The 22135-nt window shown below is 41.5% G+C and overlaps 1 pseudogene; it reads left to right on the top strand.

Moving 5' to 3' along the window:
* LOC136388100 (eukaryotic peptide chain release factor subunit 1-like) overlaps window positions 1-22135 on the top strand; it is a 38975-nt pseudogene that overhangs the window by 8267 nt on the left and 8573 nt on the right.

The raw sequence follows: 22135 nt of genomic DNA, 5'->3' as shown, positions 1-22135 counted from the left end.
AAACCAAAGTATGTAGATCTCCAAGAGTCTACCTTTTCACTTTATACCAACTTTAATAAACAGTTTTGATTTTTCTAGAGATTTTCTTTTGATAACTACCAAGCACCATGCATTTATTGATTCCCTGTTATATAAGTCCAAGATTTCAGAGCAGAGTACCCAAGCTCCTTTGCAACCAAACCCTACTCTTCTTCAGTGCCTCAAGTTTCATTTATTTCCTGCCCCACCACTCCCCACTCAAAACTACTGCAGGCTTCTTTAATGTCAAAATAAATTCTATACTTCCTCTTTAACATTTTATGCTTTTCCTTGTATCTGGAATATCATTAAAGCTCACTCATCTGTTATCTGAAATTCTATTACCCCTTTAGGTACAGCTCAGCTCAGGGTTTTTACAATCCCTGTAAAAACCAGTCACAGTTTTTTTTCTGGGTCTCCCAAATGTTTTGTCTATTTAGAGCATGGGTTTTGGAGCCAGATTATCTAGGTTCAGATCCTGGCTCCAAAATTTATTAGCTGTGTGTTCTTGAGAAAATTAGTTAACCTCTTTGGATCTCAGTTCTTCAAGTATAAAATAGGTGTTATCATAATATCTATTTCACAATAGTTTAGAGAGGATTGAAAAAAAATTATTACAGGCTCCTAGTCAAGATGGTACAGTAAGAAAATGCTATGCTCACCTTCACCCACAACCACACCAAAATACAACTAAATTATAAAACAACCACTCTTAGGAACCACCTGAAAGCTAACTGAACAAAACTCCTATAATAGAAGACATAAAGAAGAAGCCCCCTCAAGGTTGGTAGGAGGGGCAGAGACATGAAATGGGCTGGCCCCACACCCATGTGTGGTGGTAAAGAATCAGAGTAATATCTCAGTCATGGAGGTCTCACCTTAGGAGCAAGGGTTCCTAGCCCCATACCAGGTTCCCTAGCCCAGAGCCTTATGATCCAGTGATTCCACTTCTGAGAACAATCTGAAGAAATCCAAAACACTAATTCTAAAGAATATATGCACCCCAATGTCCATTGCAGCATTATTTATGATAGCCAAGATTTGGAAGCAGACCAAGTGCCCATCAGTACAGAAGTGAATAAAAAAGCTGTGGTACACTGACCAGGCGGTGGCGCAGTGGATAGAGCATTGGACTGGGATGCGGAAGGACCCAGGTTCGAGACCCCGAGGTCGTCAGCTTGAGCGCGGGATCATCTGGTTTGAGCAAAAGCTCACCAGCTTGGACCCAAGGTTGCTGGCTCAAGCAAGGGTTTACTCGGTCTGCTGAAGGCCCGCGGTCAAGGCACATATGAGAAAGCAATCAATGAACAACTAAGGTGTCACAACGAAAAACTAATGATTGATGCTTCTCATCTCTCTGTTCCTGTCTGTCTGTCCCTGTCTATCCCTCTCTCTGACTCTCTCTCTCTGTCTCTGTAAAAAAAAATTAAAATTAGAATTAAAAAAATAAAAGCTGTGGTACATTTATACAATGTAATACTGTGCGGCAATAGAAAGGAAAGAAATCTTACACTTTCTGACAGCATGGAGAGCATTATGCTAAGTGAAATAAGTCAGACAGAGAAAGACAAATACCATATGAATTCAAAATATGTAGAATGTAAAAATAAAAACAAGCTTGACCTGTTGTAGCACAGTGAATAAAGCATTTACGTGAAACACTGAGGTCGCCAGTTTGAAACCCCAGGCTTGACTGGTCAAGGCACATATGGGAGTTGATGCTTCCTGCTCCTCCCCCTTCTCTCTCTCTCCCCTCTCTAAAGTGGATAAAGAAAGTCTTTAAATTTTTAAAAGAAAATTAAAAATAAAAACAAAATAAATGATCAAATAAAATAGAAACAAATTTATAGATACAGAGAACAAACTAATGGTTACCAGATGCAAGGGGGATTGGGGAACTAGGAAAAAAAAGTGAAGGGATTAAGAAGTACAAATCAGACCTGACTGATGGTAGTGCAGTGGATAGATCATCACCCCCAAAGTTGCCAGCTTGAGTGTGGGATCATCAACCTGATTCCATGATTCCTGGCTTGAGTCCAAGATCACTGGCTTGAGTAAGGTGGTCACTGGCTCAGCTGGAGTCCCCCAGTCAAGGCACATATGAGAAGCAATCAATGAACAACTAAGGTGCCACACCGAAGAATTGATGCTTCTCATCTCTCTCCCTTCCTGTCTGTCTCTGTCTCTCTCTCTCTCTCTTGCAAAAACAAAAATGTACAAATCGGCAGCTATAAAATAGTCACAAAGATATAAAGTACTGCGTAGGGAATTGAGTCAATAATATTGTAATAACTATGTATGGTTCCAGGTGGGTACTAGATTTATTTGGAGGATTATTTTGTAAGTTATATAGATGTCTAACCACTATATGATATACCTGAAGTGAATATAATATTGAATGCCAACTATAAATCAAACAATTAAAATAATTTTAAATAAAGAATTATTGGCCCTGGCTGGGTAGTTCAGTTGGTTAGAACATTGTCCCGATAAGCCAAGGTTGTGGGTTCTGTCACTGGTTAAGATGCTTACAAGAATTGGTCAGGCCCTGGCCAGGTGGGTCAGTGAATAGCATGCAGAGGTCACAGGTTCCATCCCTGGCAGGGCACATGCGAGACGCAACCACTGAATGCACAACTAAATGGAACAACTTAAGTGGAATAAGTGGATACTTTTCTCTGTCTGTCTGTCTGTCTGTCTCTCTCTCCCATTCCCTCTCTTTCTCTCAAATCAATGAGTATTAAAAAAAAGAAGAATAAACCAATGAATGCATAAATAAGTAGTTCAACAAATTGATATTTTTCTCTCTCCTCTCTTCCTCTCCTTTTAAAACCAATCAATAAAAATTTTTTAATAAAATAAAAATTATTACATATAAAGTACTTATAATTGTGCCTCCATATAATTGATACTCTATAAATGATTGCCAAAATTATTATTAATAATAATCTATTGTAGAGCAACACATGTAGCTCACACATGTAGAAACACATGGAGAAAGGAAGCCAATGTTCCAAGTCAGAATCTCCAGAGCCAGTGCTGGGAGAGGGACAGCTGCAGTGGCCCAGGACTAGCTGGGACTTTAGAAAGGAGAAGGTGAGAAGATGGTGTGGGACCCCTCAATGCAGTGAAAAAGACCATTACGATCTGGAAGATCAAGAAGCTCAATTAAGAGCTTGGAGGCAGCCCTGTCAATGGCACAGTTGATTATTCCTCCCAAAGAGCAGATTTCATGAGTGGTACCAATGCTAGCAGATGAATTTAAAACTGCATCAAACATTGTTGGCCGTGGCCAGTTAGCTCAGTGGTAGAGCATTCACCGGGCATGTGTTTATTCCAGGTTCGATTCCCAGTCAGGGCACACAGGAGAAGCGACCATCTGCTTCTCCCCCCTCCCCATTCTCACTCTCTTTCTTTTTCCCTCATTTTCTCTCCCACTCCCACAGCCATGGCTCAATTGATTCAAGCGAGTTGGCCCTGGGCTTTAAGAATGGGTCCGTGGCCTCCACCTCAGGTGCTAAAAACAGCAAACATGGTTGCAAACATGACCCCAGATGGGCAGAACATCGGCTCATAGTGTGCTTACTGGGTGGATCCAGTTGGGGTGCATGCAGGAGTCTGTGTCTTTGCTTTCCCTGCTCTCACTTAACTAATAAAAAACAAAAACAAAACAAAACAATAAAAATATTGTCAAGAGTAAACCACTCTTCAGTCCTGGGAACCTTTATATCTGCACAACAGAGACTCGAACATTGAAACAAAGTACCTCCAAATGGCCTGGTTGTTTACTGCGGTACAATTGTAACAGAGAAAGGGGGAAAAAGGAAAGTCTTGATTGACTTTGATACTTTCAAACCAATTAATAGGTCATTGTATTTGTGTGACAACAATTTCCATACAGAGGCTCTTATAGCACTACTGGCCTGACCTGTGGTGGTGTAGTAGAAAAAGCATCAATCTGAACACTGAGGTCACTGGGTGGAAACCCTGGGCTTTCTCGGTCAAGGCATATATGGGAGTTGATGCTTCCTGTTCCTCCCCCTCCTCTTGCTCTCTCTCTCTTACCTCTCTAAAATGAATAAATACAAAAAAAGAAAAACAGAGGCTCTGACTGCACTATTATTAAATGATAGCAAGTTTGTCTTCATTATAGCAGATGGTAGTGGTGTACTTTTTGGCACGCTTCAAGGAAACACAAGAGAAGTCCTGCACAATTCACTGTGGATCCTCCAAATAAACATGGTGGAGGAGGCCAGTCAGCCTTGCTTTTGTCCCTTTGAGAATGGAAAAGTGACATAACTATCTTTGGACAGCAGCTGAGACTGCTGTGCAGCTGTTTATTACTGGGGACAAAGTGAGTATGGCTGATCTCATTTTAGCTGAATCAGCTGTCTTTAAAACAGAATTAGTCAATCTGACATGTTTGCTTAGAGGTTGCAATCAAAAGTTTTAAAGTTAGTTGATATATCCTAATGTTGTGAAAATGGATTCAACCAAGCTGTTGAGTTATCTACCAAAGTCTTCTCCAATGTGAAATTCATTCAAGAGAAGTAATTAATGAGATGATACTTTAATGAAATCAGCCAGGACATGGGCAACTACTCTTTTGGAGTTGAAGATAAAAAATGCTTTAGAGCTGCAGAGATTCTAATAGTCTATGAAAATCTGGATATAATGAGATATGTTCTTCATTGCCAAAGCACAGAAAAGGAAAAAATTTTCTAACTCCAGAACAAGAGAAGAATAAATCTCATCTCACAGACAAAGAGACAGGACAATAACATACATTAATTGAGGGCATACCCCTGCTGGAATGGTTTGCTAACAACTATAAAAAATTTGAAGCTACATTGGAAATGATCATAGATAAGTCTCAAGAAAGATCCCAGTTTGTGAAAGGATTTGAGGATTTGGTGGAAATGGAGGTATCTTGAGATACTGAGTAGATTTCCAGAGAATGGAATACCAAGGAGGAGATGATGAAATTTTTACCTTGATGACAATGAGGTAGTTGACATGGCTCTGATAAAATGTGCCTCACCCTCCAGGATCCAACCCAAGGAGCACACTGTGGTGGAATCCAATTGGAACATTTCCAGACCTTAATCCATGAGCATTGGATATGGAAAAGAAAACTGAAACAAAACCAGACTGAATCCTACACTTTGGTTTGTCATGGTGTCTGTACAGCAGCCAATAGCTAAGTTCCTAAATGCCACGTTGGACTACTTTAAACAAGAATCCCAGTTTTTACTTTTACTCTATGGTGAAATTGGTTGCTCTTGTATCTTATGAAAAAAATATGTTTTTAATCTTCATACATAAAAGCAAAAATATTTTAACTACTGTAAACCTTCAAAGTTAATATGAAATGGGAAAATCTATTGTAGAATTTTTTGTTTTTTTAAAGATTTTATTTATTGATTTTAGAAAGAGAGGAGAGAGAGAGAGAGAGAGAGAAAGGGGGGAGGAGGAGGAAGCATCAACTCATAGTAGTTGCTTCCTATATGTGCAGGAACTATATTTGTTTAGTACGCTAATCCAGCAGCCAACATTGCACTTGGTATATAATTAATACTCAATAAATATTTCTTAAATAAATGAATGTCTCCCGATAAAATTGTGATTATCTTGAGGCCAAAATTGATTTCTGTGTGCTCAGAACCTAATGCGGTAGGCAGCTTGTATCACTCAGTGTACACTGGCAAACATAAAATAAGAGGAAGATGGAAAAGTTGTATCCTAATGTGTGTATTCTCTCTTCTAAAGTTTCAGGCTGACATGACTGGTGCTCTGGAGCTGCCATCCAAAGTCTAACTTTGTGAATGACATAAACACTAATTTAAAAAATCAGTGAAACTGAAAACAAAAACAAAACAAAATCTATCTTTGGTCTGAGCACTTTATCTTGCAGAAATGTGGGGATCCCAAAGAATTTCTAGAAAAGCCAAGAAAAAGGTGAAGAGTTTTCTAGGTGGTCAGCACCCTTCAGAAAATTGAGCATATGACCCAGCCTGAGACTCTGATCCTTCAAGGAAACAGAGGGCTGGGAGAAGGAATTGTTCACACAAAGATCCTGTTCTGACTCAAATATAAAGGAAAGGAAAGGAAACGTCTTTCTAGTTACTGTTAATACATGACCCCAAAGATGTATAAGAGCTTAAAAATAGTTTCTTTAGAAGGGAGAGTGGAATCTCATTCTGTCCCTGGAAAATTAGGAAGCCATTGTAGTCTTCACTACCATTATTTATTAGACTCTTACTAACCGGATCTGCAGTAAAATAAAGCCTTTAAATTTTTATCTGTTCACTCTTGCCACTTCTATTTAATATCATGCTGGAAGCTGTAGAAAATAAAAGGCACCTAAATTGGAAAGGAAGAAGTAAAACTATCTCTATTTGCAGATGACATAATTTATATATAAAAAAAATTTAAGGAGTCCACTAAAAAACCATTTAAACTAATAATAAGTGAGTTCAGCAAGGTTACAAGATATAAGACCAATTAACAAAAATCAATTCTATTTCTATGCACTAGCAATGAAAATTCTAAAAATAAATTAAGAAAATAATTCTGTTTATAATAACATCCAAAGGAATCAAATACCTAGCTATACATTTAATTAAAGACATTAAATACTTGTACATTGGAAACAACAAAACATTATTAAAAGAAGATCTACATAAATGGAAAGATATCCCATGTTCATGGATTGAAAGGCATAGTATTGTTAAGATGGCAGTACTCCTTAAATTAATCTGCAGATTCAATGCAATACTTATCAAAATCCTAGTTGACATCCTTTGCAGAAATTGACAAGTTGTTTCTAAAATTTATATGCAGCCCTGGCCGGTTGGCTCAGCGGTAGAGCGTCGGCCTAGCGTGCGGAGGACCTGGGTTCGATTCCCGGCCAGGGCACACAGGAGAAGTGCCCATTTGCTTCTCCACCCCTCTGCCGCACTTTCCTCTCTGTCTCTCTCTTCCCCTCCCGCAGCCAGGGCTCCATTGGAGCAAGGGTGGCCCGGGCGCTGGGGATGGCTCTGTGGCCTCTGCCTCAGGCGCTGGAGTGGCTCTGGTCGCAACATGGCGACACCCAGGATGGGCAGAGCATCGCCCCCTGGTGGGCAGAGTGTCGCCCCTGGTGGGCGTGCTGGGTGGATCCCGGTTGGGCGCATGCGCGAGTCTGTCAGACTGTCTCTCCCTGTTTCCAGCTTTGGAAAAATGAAAAAAAATAAAAAATAAAATAAAATAAAATAAAATTTATATGCAAATATAAAGGATCTAGAATAGTTAAAACAATCTTTAAAAAGAAAGAAGTTGGGCCCTGGCCGGTTGGCTCAGCGGTAGAGCGTCGGCCTAGTGTGCAGAGGACCCGGGTTCGATTCCCGGCCAGGGCACACAGGAGAAGCGCCCATTTGCTTCTCCACCCCTCTGCCGCGCTTTCCTCTCTGTCTCTCTCTTCCCCTCCCGCAGCCAAGGCTCCATTGGAGCAGGGATGGCCCGGGCGCTGGGGATGGCTCTGTGGCCTCTGCCTCAGGTGCTGGAATGGCTCTGGTCGCAACATGGCAACGCCTAGGATGGGCAGAACATCGCCCCCTGGGGGGCAGAGCATCGCCCCATGGTGGGCGTGCCGGGTGGATCCTGGTCGGGCGCATGCGGGAGTCTGTCTGACTGTCTCTCCCTGTTTCCAGCTTCAGAAAAAAGAAAAAAAAAAAAAAAAGAAAAAGAAAAGAAAAAAAAAAAAAAAGAAAGAAGTTGGATGACTTACTCATCCCTATTTCAAAACTTAACTACAAAGCTACAGTAAACAAGACAGTGTGATACTGGCAAATGGTACATATGAACAGAATAGAAGTGAGAATCTGGAAATAAGCCCTTACATTTATGATCAAATGTTTTTAAACAAAAATACCAAGACAATTAAATGGGAAAAGAATAGTCATTTCTACAAATGGAGCTGAGACAACTGGATATCCACATTGCAAAAGAAAAAAGTTGGGCTTTTTCTTCATACCATACAAAAAATTAATTCAAAATGGATTATAAACCTAAATGTAGAGCTAAAACTATAAAATTGTTAAAAAAAATAGGAATAAATCTTCATGATTTTGAGCTGGGCAAATGGTTTCTTTTTAGAATATTTTAAAATTTATTTATTCATTTTAGAGAGAGGGAGAGAAAGAGGGGGGGAAGATGGGGGTAGAATAGGAAGCATCAACTCCCATATGTGCCTTGACCAAGTAAGCCTAGGGTTTCAAAGTTCCAGGTGGACACTTTATCCACTTCGCCACCACAGGTCAGGCAAACCACTGTATCCTCAACTTCTGTCGTTGTTACTTTCATCTTTTTTTTTTTTTTAACAGAGACAGAAAGAGTCAGAGAGAGTGACAGATAGGGACAGACAGACAGGAAGGGAAAGAGATGAGAAGCATCAATTCTTTGTTGTGGCACCTTAGTTATTCGCTGATTGCTTTCTCATATGTACCTTGATCTGGGGGCTACAGCAGAGCAAGTAAGCCCTTACTCACGTCAGCGACCTTGGGCTTCAAACCAGCAACCTTGGGCTTCAAGCCTACGACCTTTGGGCTCAAGCTAGTGACCATTGGGTCATGTTTATGATCCCACACTCAAGCCAGCAACCTTACACTCAAGCTCTTGAGCCCATGCTCAAGCCGGATGAACCCACACTTAAGCTGGTGACCTCCAGGTTTCAAAGCTGGGTCCTCCTCAACCCAGTCCAATGCTCTATCCACAGGGCCACCGCCTGGTCAGGCTCATATTTATTTAATTAAGATTTTATTTATTTATTTTAGAGAGGAGAGAGAGAAAGAGAGGGAGAGAGAAGAGGGGGAGGAGCAGGAAGCATCAACTCCCATATGTGCCTTGACCAGGGAAGCCAGGTTTTGAACTGGCGACCTCAGCGTTCCAGGTTGATGCTTTATCCACTGCACGACTACAGGTCAGTATGGCTTCTTAACTACGACACCAAGAGTGCAACAAACTAAATAAATAATATATAATTTGTATATCAAAATAATAATAATACTCAATAATCAATAATTTTCTGCTTCAAATGATACCATCAAGAAAATGAAAAGACAACTTACCAAATGGGAGAAAATATTTACAAACCATATATCTGATAAAGACTTGCATCCAGAATATATAAAGAGCTCTTATAGCCTGACCAGGCGGTGGTGCAGTGGATAGAGCGTCAGACTGGGATACAGAGGACCCAGGTTCAAGACCCCAAGGTCGCCAGCTTGAGCACGGGCTTATCTGGTTTGAGCAAAAGCTCACCAGCTTGGACCCAAGGTCTCTGGCTCAATCAAGGGATTACTCGGTCTGCTGAAGGCCCGTGGTCAAGGCACTTATGAGAAAGCAATTAATGAACAACGAAGATCTCGCAATGTTACTTTTTTTTTTTTCATTTTAGAGAGAAGAAGGAGAGACAGAGGAGAGACAGAAGGAGGGGAGGAGCTGGAAGCATCAACTCCCATATATGCCTTGACCAGGCAAGCCCAGGGTTTCGAACTGGCGATCTCAGCATTTCCAGGTCAACGCTTTATCCACTGCGCCACCACAGGTCAGGCAGATCTCGCAATGAAAAACTAATGATTGATGCTTCTCATCTCTCTCCATTCCTGTCTATCTGTCCCTGTCTATCCCTCTCTCTGACTCTCTCTCTGTCCCTGTAAAAATAGAACAAAAAACAAAAACAAAAAATAAATAAATAAAAATAAAGAGCTCTTATAACTCAACAATAGAAAGACAAATATCCAATTCAAAAGTAGGCAAAAGATGTGAATAGACATTTCTTTAAAGAAAATATACAAATGACCAATCAGTACATGAAAATAACTTAACACCATTAGTCATTAGGATAATGCAAATCAAAATTACAATGAGAGTCCACTTCACACCCACTAGGATGGCTAAAATAAAAAAGACAAACAATAATAACAGTTAGTGAGGATGTGGAGAAGTTAGAACCTATATACATTGCTGATGAGAATGTAAAATGATATAGTCACTTTGAGAAAATAGATTGGCAGTTCCTCAAAAGCCATATATGAAGTTACCATATGACTCAGCAATTATACTCCTAAGTACTATATATCTAAAGTAAAATAAAAACATTTTCATCCAAAAATTTGTACATGAATAGGCATAGCAGCATTATTCATAGCAACCAAAAAGCAAAAAACAACCCAAATGTATATCAACTTATGAATGGAAAAATAAAATGAGGTACATCCCATTCAAGTACTAACTAGCCCTGACCCTGCTTAGCTTCTGAGATCAGACAAGATCAGGTGCATTCAGGGTGGTATGGCGGTAGACAAAATGTGGTACATCCATGTAATGGATTATTGTGTAGCTATAAAAGGAATGAAGTACTGATAAATGCCACAGCATAGATGAAACTGGAAAACATTATGCTAGGTCAGGGGTCCCCAAACTTTTTACACAGGGGGCCAGTTCACTGTCCCTCAGACCGTTGGAGGGCTGGACTATAAAAGAACTATGAACAAATCCCTATGCACACTGCACATATCTTATTTTAAAGTAAAAAAACAAAACGGGAACAAATACAATATTTAAAATAAAGAACAAGTAAATTTAAATCAACAAACTGACCAGTATTTCAATGGGAACAATGCTCCTCTCACTGACCACCAATGAAAGAGGTGCCCCTTCCAGAAGTGCAGCGGGGGCCAGATAAATGGCCTCAGGGGGCCATATGCGGCCCACAGGCTGTAGTTTGGGGACCCCTGTGCTAGGTGAAAGAAGCCAGATACAAGTAACATATTGTATGATTCATTTATAGGAAATGTCCAGAATAGGCAAATCCATAGACACAGAAAGTAGATTAGTGGTTGCCTAGGGTGGGTGAGGGTGGGAGTAAAAAGAATAGGATATGATTACTAATGGATACGGTGTTTCTCTCTAGGGAAAGGGTAATGATTGGCCAAGTCTGGGAATAGAGTAAAACCATTAAATTATACACTTTAAATGGTGAATTTTATGGTATCTGAATTATGTCTCAATAAAGGTGATATTTATTGAATTACGTTTCAATAAACCTCAAAAAAAGGTTAAACTATTTTTTCATGAAAAAAACTTATTAGAAAAGAATTCTCTACTATACCAATGGTGACGAAGCTAAAAAGAGTTCAAGAGAGGGCAAAAGTATATATTATCAATAGCCCTGATCAGCTGGCTCAGTAGTTGGTCCGGTGTGTGGAAGTCCCGGGTTTGATCCAACGGTGAGGACACACATGAAAAGTGACCATATGCTTCTCCTCCCCTCCCTCTTCCCCTTCTCTTTCTTTTCCCCTTCTGCAGCCAGTGGCTCAATTGGTTCAAGCAATGGCCCTGGGTGCTGAGGATAGCTCAGTGAATTTGAGCATCAGCCCCAGAAAGAGTGGATCCCAGTCGGGGAGCATGTTAGAGTCTGTCTCTCTATCTTCTCTCCTCTTACTTCAAAAAAGAAAAAAAAAGTATATGTTATCAAATGTTTTATCTAAGGACTGAAGGTCTTTGTAAGAAGAGATACTTTCAGAGAAACCTGTGGGGAAGGATAAAGTCTGCATTACTTTTTAAACTGTAGACTCCAGAATAAAAGTCAGTTTTATTTGCGTGAAGAACACATGCTGCAGGGAAGGAATGTATGAGAGAAATCTCAAGGAGGGAGATCTTCACAGGAGGAGGAAATAAACTTTCTCCTAGAAATAAAATTTCTAGCCCTGGCCAGCTGGCTCAGTGGTAGAGCATCGGCCTGGCATGTGGAAGTCCTGGGTTCAATTCCTGGACAGGGCACACAGGAGAAGCTCCCATCTGTGTCTCCACCCTTCCCCCTCTCCTTTCTCTCTATCTCTCTCTTCCCCTCCCGCAGCCAAGACTCCATTGGAGCAGAATTGGCCTGGGCGCTGAGGATAGCTACATGGCCTCTACCTCAGGAGCTAGAATGGCTCCAGTTGCAATGGAGCAATGCCCCAGATGGGCAGAACATCTCCCCCTAGTGGGCTTGCTGGGTGGATCCCATTCGGGTGCATGCGGGAGTCTGTCTCTCTGCCTTCCAGCTTCTCACTTCAGAAAAATACAAAAAAAAAAAAAAAAAAAAGAAAAGAAATAAAATTTCTAGTCCTTAATTTTACTGAACAAGTGCTTGCAAAGATACAAAATCCACTCCATATGTAATGATTTAAATAGGTCATACAGCTGATCCCACTGATTACCGAGGAAGCCAGCAACCTCGCCCTAGAGTCCCTGAACAATCCTTGTGGTTATAAAGAGCTCAGCTGGTTTGGTAGCAGAGGCAATGTCTGCTCATTTCTTGTCTGTCCCTTGTTGATAGACCTCAAGCATTGTCCACTGCAGTCTCATTTTGGAGACAGTCTCAGGGGCTGAGTTATTTTCAGCTACAGTGTATTTACTTCCATCCTGTTGAGTGAAGGAATAAAAGCTGAATATGTATATGGCTAGAGTTACCGTTTCACAGGGAAAGAGATGCAACTACTAGACCAGCTGTTTAAAGTATCTGACAGTCCTAAGAAAAGATGATGAATTATATCTTCTCCATAGTGGGGTTTTAAATATGAATTGGGAAAAGATATCCTTTTGCTTACATCCTCACCCTTGATGGAACCAAGCTAGAAAAATTATGTAAGGTGGTTAGCAGGGTTTCTACAGAAGATGGTACAATAGAGCTTTGCACACTGTATCAGAAGTCTTAGGAAAAAGAAAATACCTAAAACAAAACAAAACAGACCACTTGACATCAAGTTATATAAACCAAGAAGCTACAAACACCTACTTTGTGTACATGAACTAGATTCACTGACATACTCTCTGTGTTTGAGAAAATGGTCTTAAAAACTGAAAAACAAACAAAATTTATAAAGAATACTATACTGAGTTGATTCTGTAGCAAAAATTCTCTTTCCTGGGGAACTAAACATAGGGTCATTTTAGGATGCCTAGCATTGCATCTGATAACATGAACTATATGGTCAGCACTTGTGAAGAGGGTGGACTGAATGTATGAATTGGTAGCAGATAAAGAGGAATGCTAGGTAGTCAGGAACTGAAAGCAACAGAGAAGGAACCCAGGGCATCCATTCAAATAGATAAAATCGGAACATTTTATACCAGGGAATGTCCTGGATCTTGTTTTTCAATCCTCTTCTGTTGTAGATGGAAAAGCAGGCTGCAAGAAATTGAAGCCACCTGTCCAGGAACTAGAGATACTAAAGAGCTTATCAGAACTCACACTTGGGTTGGAATCCAAAGTTACACCTGACACTCTTCTCATGAAGCCAGTATTCTTGGTTTTACTTCACACTATTCCCTCCCATTAGCAAGTGAAGAAAAACCTGGAAACCAAAGGACCAAAGCAGCAACAAGGAATTCTCTCCTTTCAACGAATATGAAAAGCCAGACACCTGGGAGCCAAAGAGAAAGAAAGACTGGGCAGAGGTCAGCTCTGTACTGGGGGGCTTAAGCAACAGGAATTTATTTGTCAGAGACCTGGAGGCTGAGAAGTCCAAAATCAAGGTGCCAGCCCATTCACTTCCAGGAAGAGAGGTTTCCTCCTGGCTTACAGAGAGCTGCCATCTCACTGTGTCCTCACCTCAAAGACCTCTGAACTCCTTTCTTCTTCTTCCCCTCTCCTCCTTCTCCTTCTCCTTCTTCTTCTCCTCTGTCGCCGCCTCCCCCCTTCCTCCTTCCACTTCCTCCTCCTTCTCCTCTTCCTCTTTCTCTTCCTCCTCCTTCCTTTTCTTCCTCCTCTTCTTCTTCTCCTTCCTCCTCCTCTTCTTCTTCTTCTTCTTCTTCTTCTTCTTCTTCTTCTTCTTCTTCTTCTTCTTCTTCTTCTTCTTCTTCTTCTTCTTCTTCTTCTTCTCCTTCTTCTCCTTCTTCTCCTTCTCCTTCTCCTTCTCCTTCTCCTTCTTCTTCTTCTTCTTCTCCAAGAGAAATCAGGGGAGATAGTGAGACACACTCCCACATGTGCTCCAACCAGGATCCACCCCACAACCCTGTCTGGGGCCAGTCCTCTGCCCATCTGGGGCCATGTTCTCAACTGAGCTATTTTTAGCACCTAAGGCAGAGGCTCCATGGAGCCAACATCAACATCTGGGGCTGAACCAATCGAGCCATGGCTGTGGGAAGGAAAGAGGTAGAGAGAGAGAGAGAAAAAGGGGGGGGGTAGAGAAGCAGATGGTCGCTTCTTCTGTGTGCCCTGACCAGGAATCCAACCCAGGACACCCATATGCCAGCCGATGCTCTACCACTGAGCCAGCTGGCCAGGGCCCCTCTTCTTCTTATAAGGACACTAATCCCATCATAAGGGCCCTATTCTTAGGGCCTGTTCTAAACCTAATTACCTCCCAAAGGCCCCACCTCCAAATACCATCACAGTGACAGGTTGGGACTTCAACATATGAATTTAGGAAGGACAGAACCATTCAGTCCATAACAAGGTCTCAGATGTCCAAGCAATAAAAAATCACAAAGGTAATGGATGCTAACTAGATTTACTGAGGTGATCGTTTTGTAGTATATACAAATTTCAAATCATTATGTTATATACCTGAAACTAACATGTTACATGTCAGTTATACCTCAATTTAAAAAAAAAAAAAGCCTCACTATAGCTAAATAACAAAATCCAAAAATAAGTTCTCTATAAATATATTAATAAATACCAAAATAACATTACAGTGGTGCCTTGAGATACGAGCAGACCAACATACAATTTTTTAAGATACGAGCTGTGACTCTGTATTTTTGTTCAAGATCCGAGGGAAATTTCAAGATATGAGTTGTGATTCGGGAAGCTGCCGCTAGTTGGCACGTTGGCGCACGGGTCCAGTATCAGCAGCACAACACTAGCATCTTGTTCTTTCTCACATGTTATCCACAGAATCAAGTCGAATCTCGTGCGCTGTACTCATTCTTGCATCATTTTGAATTTCTTTTTTTAAAATAAACTTCTTTTTTTTTATAAGTATTTTTTTAAATTATTTTTTATTTATTTATTTTTAGACTTTATTTATTCATTTCAAAGAGAGGAGACAGAGAGAGAAGGGAGGGGGAAGCAGAAAGCATCAACTCCCATATGTGCCTTGACCAGGGAAGCTCGAGGTTTCAAACCGGCGACCTCAGTGTTCCAGGTTGATGCTTTTACCCACTGCGCCACTGCAGGTCAGGCCATTTTTGCATTTCTTACTAACATTTTTGTGTGCTATCATGCGACCAAAGAAAGAGAGTGTAAAGGACTGGTGAGAAGAAGAAGAGAATGATGTCGATAGAAGTAAAGCAAAAAATAATAGAAAAACATGAGCGTGGTGTATGAGTGGTTGAACTGGCAAGGCTGTACGACCGCAATACAACTACAATTTGTGCCATCCTTAAACAAAAGGATGCCACCAAAAGCGCAAATCTAGCGAAAGGAACTACAATTTTGTCCCAATTAAGGACAAATATCTATGAAGAAATAGAGAAGCTTCTGCTGGTGTGGGTGAAAGAGAAAGAGCTGGCAGGAGATACAGTGACAGAGACTGTAATATGCGAAAAGGCACGTATTATTTACGGTGACTTGAAGAAGAAAGAACCATCAACCTCAAAACAGGCAGCAGAAGATACGTTTAAGGCAAGTCACGGCTGGTTTGAAAATTTCAAGAAGAGATCTGGCATCCACTCGGTGGTGAGGCATAGTGAAGCTGCGAGTGCTGACGTTAAGGCAGCTGAGGAGTACATCGCATGTTTTGCTGTGTTTATCACAAAGGAAGGCTACATCCCCCAACAAGTGTTCAACTGTGATGAAACAGGATTGTTTTGGGAAAAAATGCCCTGGATGACTGTCATCACTGCAGAGGAGAAGAAGCTGCCAAGCCATAAACCCATGAAGGACCGTCTGACCCTTGCATTGTGTGCAAATGCTAGCGGTGACTGTAAAGTAAAGCCACTGCTAGTGTATCATTCCGAAAATTCTCGAGCCTTTAAAACTCACAAGATTCTTAAAGAAAAACTGCAGGTTATGTGGCGTGCCAATGCTAGGGCATGGGTTACGCGGCAGTTTTTTATTGAATGGGTAAATCTTCGTCTTTGGTCCTGCAGTGAAGAAATATCTTCAAGAAAATAAACTCCCAATGAAAGCATTACTAATCCTTGAAAATGCTCCAGCTCACCCACCTGGTCTTGAAGATGACATTCTCGATGAGATCAAATTTGTGAAAGTCTTCTACCTCCCACCCAACACGACTTCAATCTTGCAACCTATGGGTCAGCAGGTCATTTCAGCTTTAAAAAGCTTTACACAAAGCACTTGTTCCACCATTGCTTTGAGGTGACTGAGAATACAAATCTAACTCTTCGAGAGTTTCAGAAAGATCACTACAACATCGTGATATGTTTACGCATTATTGATTTGGCATGGCAAGAGGTTACAAGAAGAACCTTGAACTCGGCATGGAAAAAGTTATGGCCTAATGTTGTTGCAGACAGGAACTTCGAAGGATTCGAACCAGAGACCAAGACTGAGGTAGAAGCGTTGGAGGAGATTGTGTCCCTTGGAAAGTTGAGGAACTCTCAACTCATTTTGTTGCATTTATATCTGAAATAAATTGAAGGCAGAAAAGTTCAAAAAATTTTAAGAAAAAGAGCCTGACCTGTGGTGGCGCAGTGGATAAAGCGTCGGCCTGGAAATGCTGAGGTCGCCAGTTCGAAACCCTGGGCTTGCCTGGTCAAGGCACATATGGGAGTTGATGCTTCCAGCTCCAACCCCCCTTCTCTCTCTCTGTCTCTCCTCTCTCTCTCTCCCTCTCCCTCTCCTCTCTAAAATGAATAAATTTTAAAAAAAAATTTAAGAAAAAGAAAAAACTCCAAATACAGTGGTACCTTGAGATACGAGTTTAAAATGCACTTTCTTAACTTTAAACTTAACCTACGCTTAACATTACATATTTTTCATTTAATCATCACCTGTTTCACTTGCAGGACTTATGAATAAAAATCTGTCCAAAGAGGTTTGCTTTTGCCTGCCTTTTAAAATGTTACGGAAATGTGACAAACAAGTTTCATTAAAAAGTGCTGAAGCAAGACCAGTTGAAACTTTTTCTGGGTGTTTCTTTTCAATGAAACTTGAAAGCTTCTCCGACATTGCCAGCATGTCTTTAATTTCACTTGTAGAAATCACTTCCTCCGACTCGACCTCCTCCTCACTGCTATAATCTCTTGCAGAAGCTCCGTATGTTGCATCATCTGTAGCTCCTTCAACTCCTCAGTTGAGAGTTTCTTCTCATGTTCCTCGACGAGCTCGTTTACATCACCCTCATCTACCTCCAGGCCCATCGACTTTCCAAGGGACACAATCTCCTCCAACGCTTCTACCTCAGTCTTGGTCTCTGGTTCGAATCCTTCGAAGTTCCTGTCGCAACATCAGGCCATAACTTTTTCCATGCCGAGTTCAAGGTTCTTCTTGTAACCTCTTGCCATGCCAAGTCAATAATGCAAAAACATATCACGATGTTGTAGTGATCTTTTCGAAACTCTCGAAGGGTTAGATTTCTATTCACAGTCACCTCAAAACAACGGCGGAACAAGTGCTTTGTGTAAAGCTTTTTAAAACTGGAAATGACCTGCTGATCCATAGGTTGCAAGATTGAAGTCATGTTGGGTGGGAGGTAGAGGACTTTCACAAATTTGATCTCATCGAGAATGTCATCTTCAAGAGCAGGTGGGTGGGCTGGAGCATTTTCAAGGATTAGTAATGCTTTCATTGGAAATTTATTTTCTTGAAGATATTTCTTTTTTTTTTTTTTTTTTTTTTTTTTATATTTTTCTAAAGCTGGAAACGGGGAGGCAGTCAGACATACTCCCGCATGCGCCCGACCGGGATCCACCTGGCACGCCCACCATGGGGCAATGCTCTGCCCATCCAGGGCATCACTCTGTCCAGACCAGAGCCACTCTAGCGCCTGGGGCAGAGGCCAAGGAGCCCAGGCCATCTTTTGCTCCAATGGAGCCTCAGCTGCAGGAGGGGAAGAGAGAGACAGAGAGGAAGGAGAAGGGGAGGGGTGGAGAAGCAGATGGGTGCTTCTCCTATGTGCCCTGGCCGGGAATCGAACCCGGGACTCCTGCATGCCAGGCCAACGCTCTACCACTGAGCCAACTGGCCAGGGCTGAAGATATTTCTTCACTGCAGGACCAAAGACGAAGATTTACCCATTCAATAAAAAACTGCCATGTAACCCATGCCCTAGCATTGGCATGCCACATAACCTGCAGTTTTTCTTTAAGAATCTTCTGAGTCTTAAAGGCTCGAGAATTTTCGGCATGATACACTAGCAGTGGCTTTACTTTACAGTCACCGCTAGCATTTGCACACAATGCAAGGGTCAGACGGTCCTTCATGGTTTATGGCTTGGCAGCTTCTTCTCCTCTGCAGTGATGACAGTCATCCGGGGCATTTTTTCCCAAAACAATCCTGTTTCATCACAATTGAATATTTGTTGGAGGATGTAGCCTTCCTTTGTGATAAACACAGCAAAACGTGCGATGTACTCCTCAGCTGCCTTAACGTCAGCACTCGCAGCTTCACCGTGCCTCACCACCGAGTGGATGCCAGATCTCTTCTTGAAATTTTCAAACCAGCCATGACTTGCCTTAAACGTATCTTCTGCTGCCTGTTTTGAGGTTGATGGTTCTTTCTTCTTCAAGTCACCGTAAATAATACGTGCCTTTTCGCATATTACAGTCTCTGTCACTGTATCTCCTGCCAGCTCTTTCTCTTTCACCCACACCAGCAGAAGCTTCTCTATTTCTTCATAGATATTTGTCCTTAATTGGGACAAAATTATAGTTCCTTTCGCTAGATTTGTGCTTTTGGTGGCATCCTTTTGTTTAAGGATGGTACAAATTGTAGATGTATTGCTGTCGTACAGCCTTGCCAGTTCAACCCCTTGTACACCATGCTCATGTTTTTTATTATTTCTTGCTTTACTTCTATCGACATCATTCTCTTCTTCTTCTCACCACTGTCCTTTACACTCTCTTTCTTTGGTCGCATGATAGCACACAAAAATGTTAGTAAGAAAAAAAAATGTTAGTAAGAAATGCAAAAATGATGCAAGAATGAGTACAGCGCACAAGATTCGACTTGATTCTCTGGGTAACACGTGAGAAAGAATGAGATGCTGGTGTTGTGCTGCCGATACTGGACCCATGCGCCAACGCGCCAACTAGCGGCAGCTTCCCAAATCACAACTCATATCTCGAAATTTTGCTCGGAACTCGAACAAAAATACAGACAGAATCACAGCTCATATCTTAAAAATTTGTATGTTTGTCTGCTCGTATCTCAAGGTACCACTATATAAGAGGGCATGTTGAAAAAAGGAAGAAAGAGCATGAAGTAAAAATGGTTTGTCCTCAGTCGTCTTGCATGCTTCCTGCTGAGATCTGGAGGGTGAGGAATGATCAAACAGAGGGGAGACTGCCTCTGAGGTGAGAATATATGCAATGTAGCTGGTCCTGATATGCTGGCAGTGGAGTAACAAACAGATACCTCCACTTGAGTGAGTTCATAGCAGTCTAAGACTTAGTTTTACTGCAGAGTACCTTGGTGACCTTGGACAGCTTGAGAGATCTCATATGCAAAATGGAGAGAGAAATAACCAACAGGGCTGTTGGAAAAGCTAAACATGTACAAAAGTACTTTGTAAATTATAAAAGGTTATATAAGTTTGTTTTTCTTCTTAATGTCACGATAGGTCTGAGGCTGTGCTAAAATTACAGATACAGGAGAAGTGGAAAACAAGGTCTGTGATCTCAAGTATCTTGTGACTGTATATGTATAAATAAGGCTTACAAACATGAAAACTCTTCAGGATAGCACATAGCTATCCAGGGTTGATCAGGGATCTCATCTTCTCCACTGAAGATGACACAGGTATAGTTGGATGTGTCTGGCTAGCTGATAGGGTATCCTTGAGAAAGTTTATTTGCAAGGAGGCTGCAGTGCCTCATTTGAGAGAGATCCTTGTAGGGGAATATGGAGCCAGGCGTTATAGGCTCACCAAGAGACAGTACCTTAGTCATCAGAATGAAGTGTAGTCATTTTTATGCAAATGCAACATGGTCCCAATCACTTAGCTGAAGATCCAAGACTTCATAGAAAAGACAAGTCTTATGTAGACATTGAAAGAGCTGTTTCAGTATTTCTGTAGCACACTGGGACTCAAACAACATGTTTTGGTACCCCTCTCTGGGTGTGTAACACAAAAAGGGAGAGAAATTATTCCCTACCTTACTACAGACTATGTGTTCCTTTAATACCCAGTAGGCTCTGGGTGGAACAGTGAGGAAGATCTAGAGTACCCAGGAGAAAGAGGGGAGTTAGCAGTGCCAGCCTGCAAAGCTGTCTGTCTCCAGCCAGGACCACAGCACGATAACTGAATGCAGCAGTGTGTATTGTTCCCATCAGAGCAGTGACAATCTCTAGCAGAAACTGCCTTGCCAGGCAGCGCGCATGATAGGAAGTAGTTTAACAGATCAGTTCAGAGCAGCAGCAGAGATGGTGATAGACCACTGTGGATATTTAGTGAATGAAGACTACTAGACTGTGAAGCTGCTGGGAATGCTGAGGGAAGGGGATTTTCAGAGGGCTGGAGTCCCTCTGTTAGCAGGTGAGCCCTGAAGAGCCAACAAAAACTCCTGTAATGCAGAATCATTTCAGATAACAAAACAATCAGTAGAGTGAAGTCACTGACATCACAAAGCTGGTGGCCTCTGGACCTTGAAGTTGTGTGCTTGTTGCTCACCATGCATGTTTACCATATTTTAAAAGTCATTTTAGAGAGGGGAGAGAGAGAAAGAGAGAGAGAGAGAAGAGGGGAGGAGCAGGAAGCATCAACTCCCATATGTGCCTTGACCAGGCGAGCCCAGAGTTTTGAACCAGCGACCTCAGTGTTCTAGGTTGATGCTTTATCCACTGTGCCACCATAGGTCAGGCCTCAGCATGCATGTTTAAATGTTGAAAGGTACTTCTTACTTCATAAGTCATAGAGCAAACATTCAACTACTAATTCCCCAACACCCTGCCAACAGTTTGAACAGAGCCATTTTTAATACCATTGTGCCAGGCTGGAAGCTGGACAGCATGCCTCTTTGGCAGGTAGTCCTGCCTTTTGCCTGTACCCAGAGCAGCTGCTGCCTCTGCATTTTCTAAAGAAAGCCTTCTCTGTGTTCTCCCTTGCCCCAGGGACCCAAAGGAGACAGAGAATCCTTAGCCCCCTTCCACCGGCAAATAGATTGTTCAGAGTCTCTTATGATTTCCAAGAAAAATTAGGCACAGGTAGCAGCTGTGGATGGGATGGTTCTAGATTCCCCATAGCCCTTTGCCCACTGGAGAGCCCTTGCAAAGATGGTCACCGGGGTTACTTAGAGAACTGGCAGCAATAAATCTCAAGCAGTTTCTTGCCATAGGCAACACTCTATCTTCCTAAAAACAAGAGGCAGGCACTCTCTTTACATCTTTAGTACATGGAGGATGAAGCTATGGGGGTGGGCAGAGAGAAAAAAAAATGTCCCTAATCCTGAATTCACTTTAAAGATGACTATTCAATGATTTGGAAGCTGAATCCTTTAGTATTTCCCAAGGTGGGAAAGAGTTTTCAGTCCCTTGATCTGGGGAAGAGAATATAACCAGCAAACTAGCTAAGTGAGAAGTAAATCAAATGAAACTTAAAGAAGGTAAGTTTCAAGATTTATAAGCTTGCTGTCTGAAGATAACAAAAAAAAAGAAAATTGTCAGTTGGTAGTGTTTAAACTTTAATGTCTATAATATTCACCTAGGGAATTTGCCCCAGTAATTCTAATTCATTATAATTCTGAGTTAAGGCAGAGTCCATGGCTGCCTTATTTACTCTTCTTCCACAACAGTCAAGAGTCTGCAAGCAACTTAATCAACTACAACTATGGAGCCTTCATCAGACTTGTTGAGATTTATTGTGAAAAAGCTAAGAAATTTCTAAAACAAAGGAGCTTGAAAACTTGATTTTCTCCTTGGATGCTGATCCTTTCACTGATAAACTCCTTCTTTATTTCAAAATAG

This window comes from Saccopteryx leptura, chromosome 1 (assembly GCF_036850995.1).
Source record: "Saccopteryx leptura isolate mSacLep1 chromosome 1, mSacLep1_pri_phased_curated, whole genome shotgun sequence".
Lineage (NCBI taxonomy): Eukaryota > Metazoa > Chordata > Mammalia > Chiroptera > Emballonuridae > Saccopteryx > Saccopteryx leptura.
Note: the sequence above shows the minus strand (reverse complement) of the source record. Positions and strands in the feature narration are given on the sequence as shown.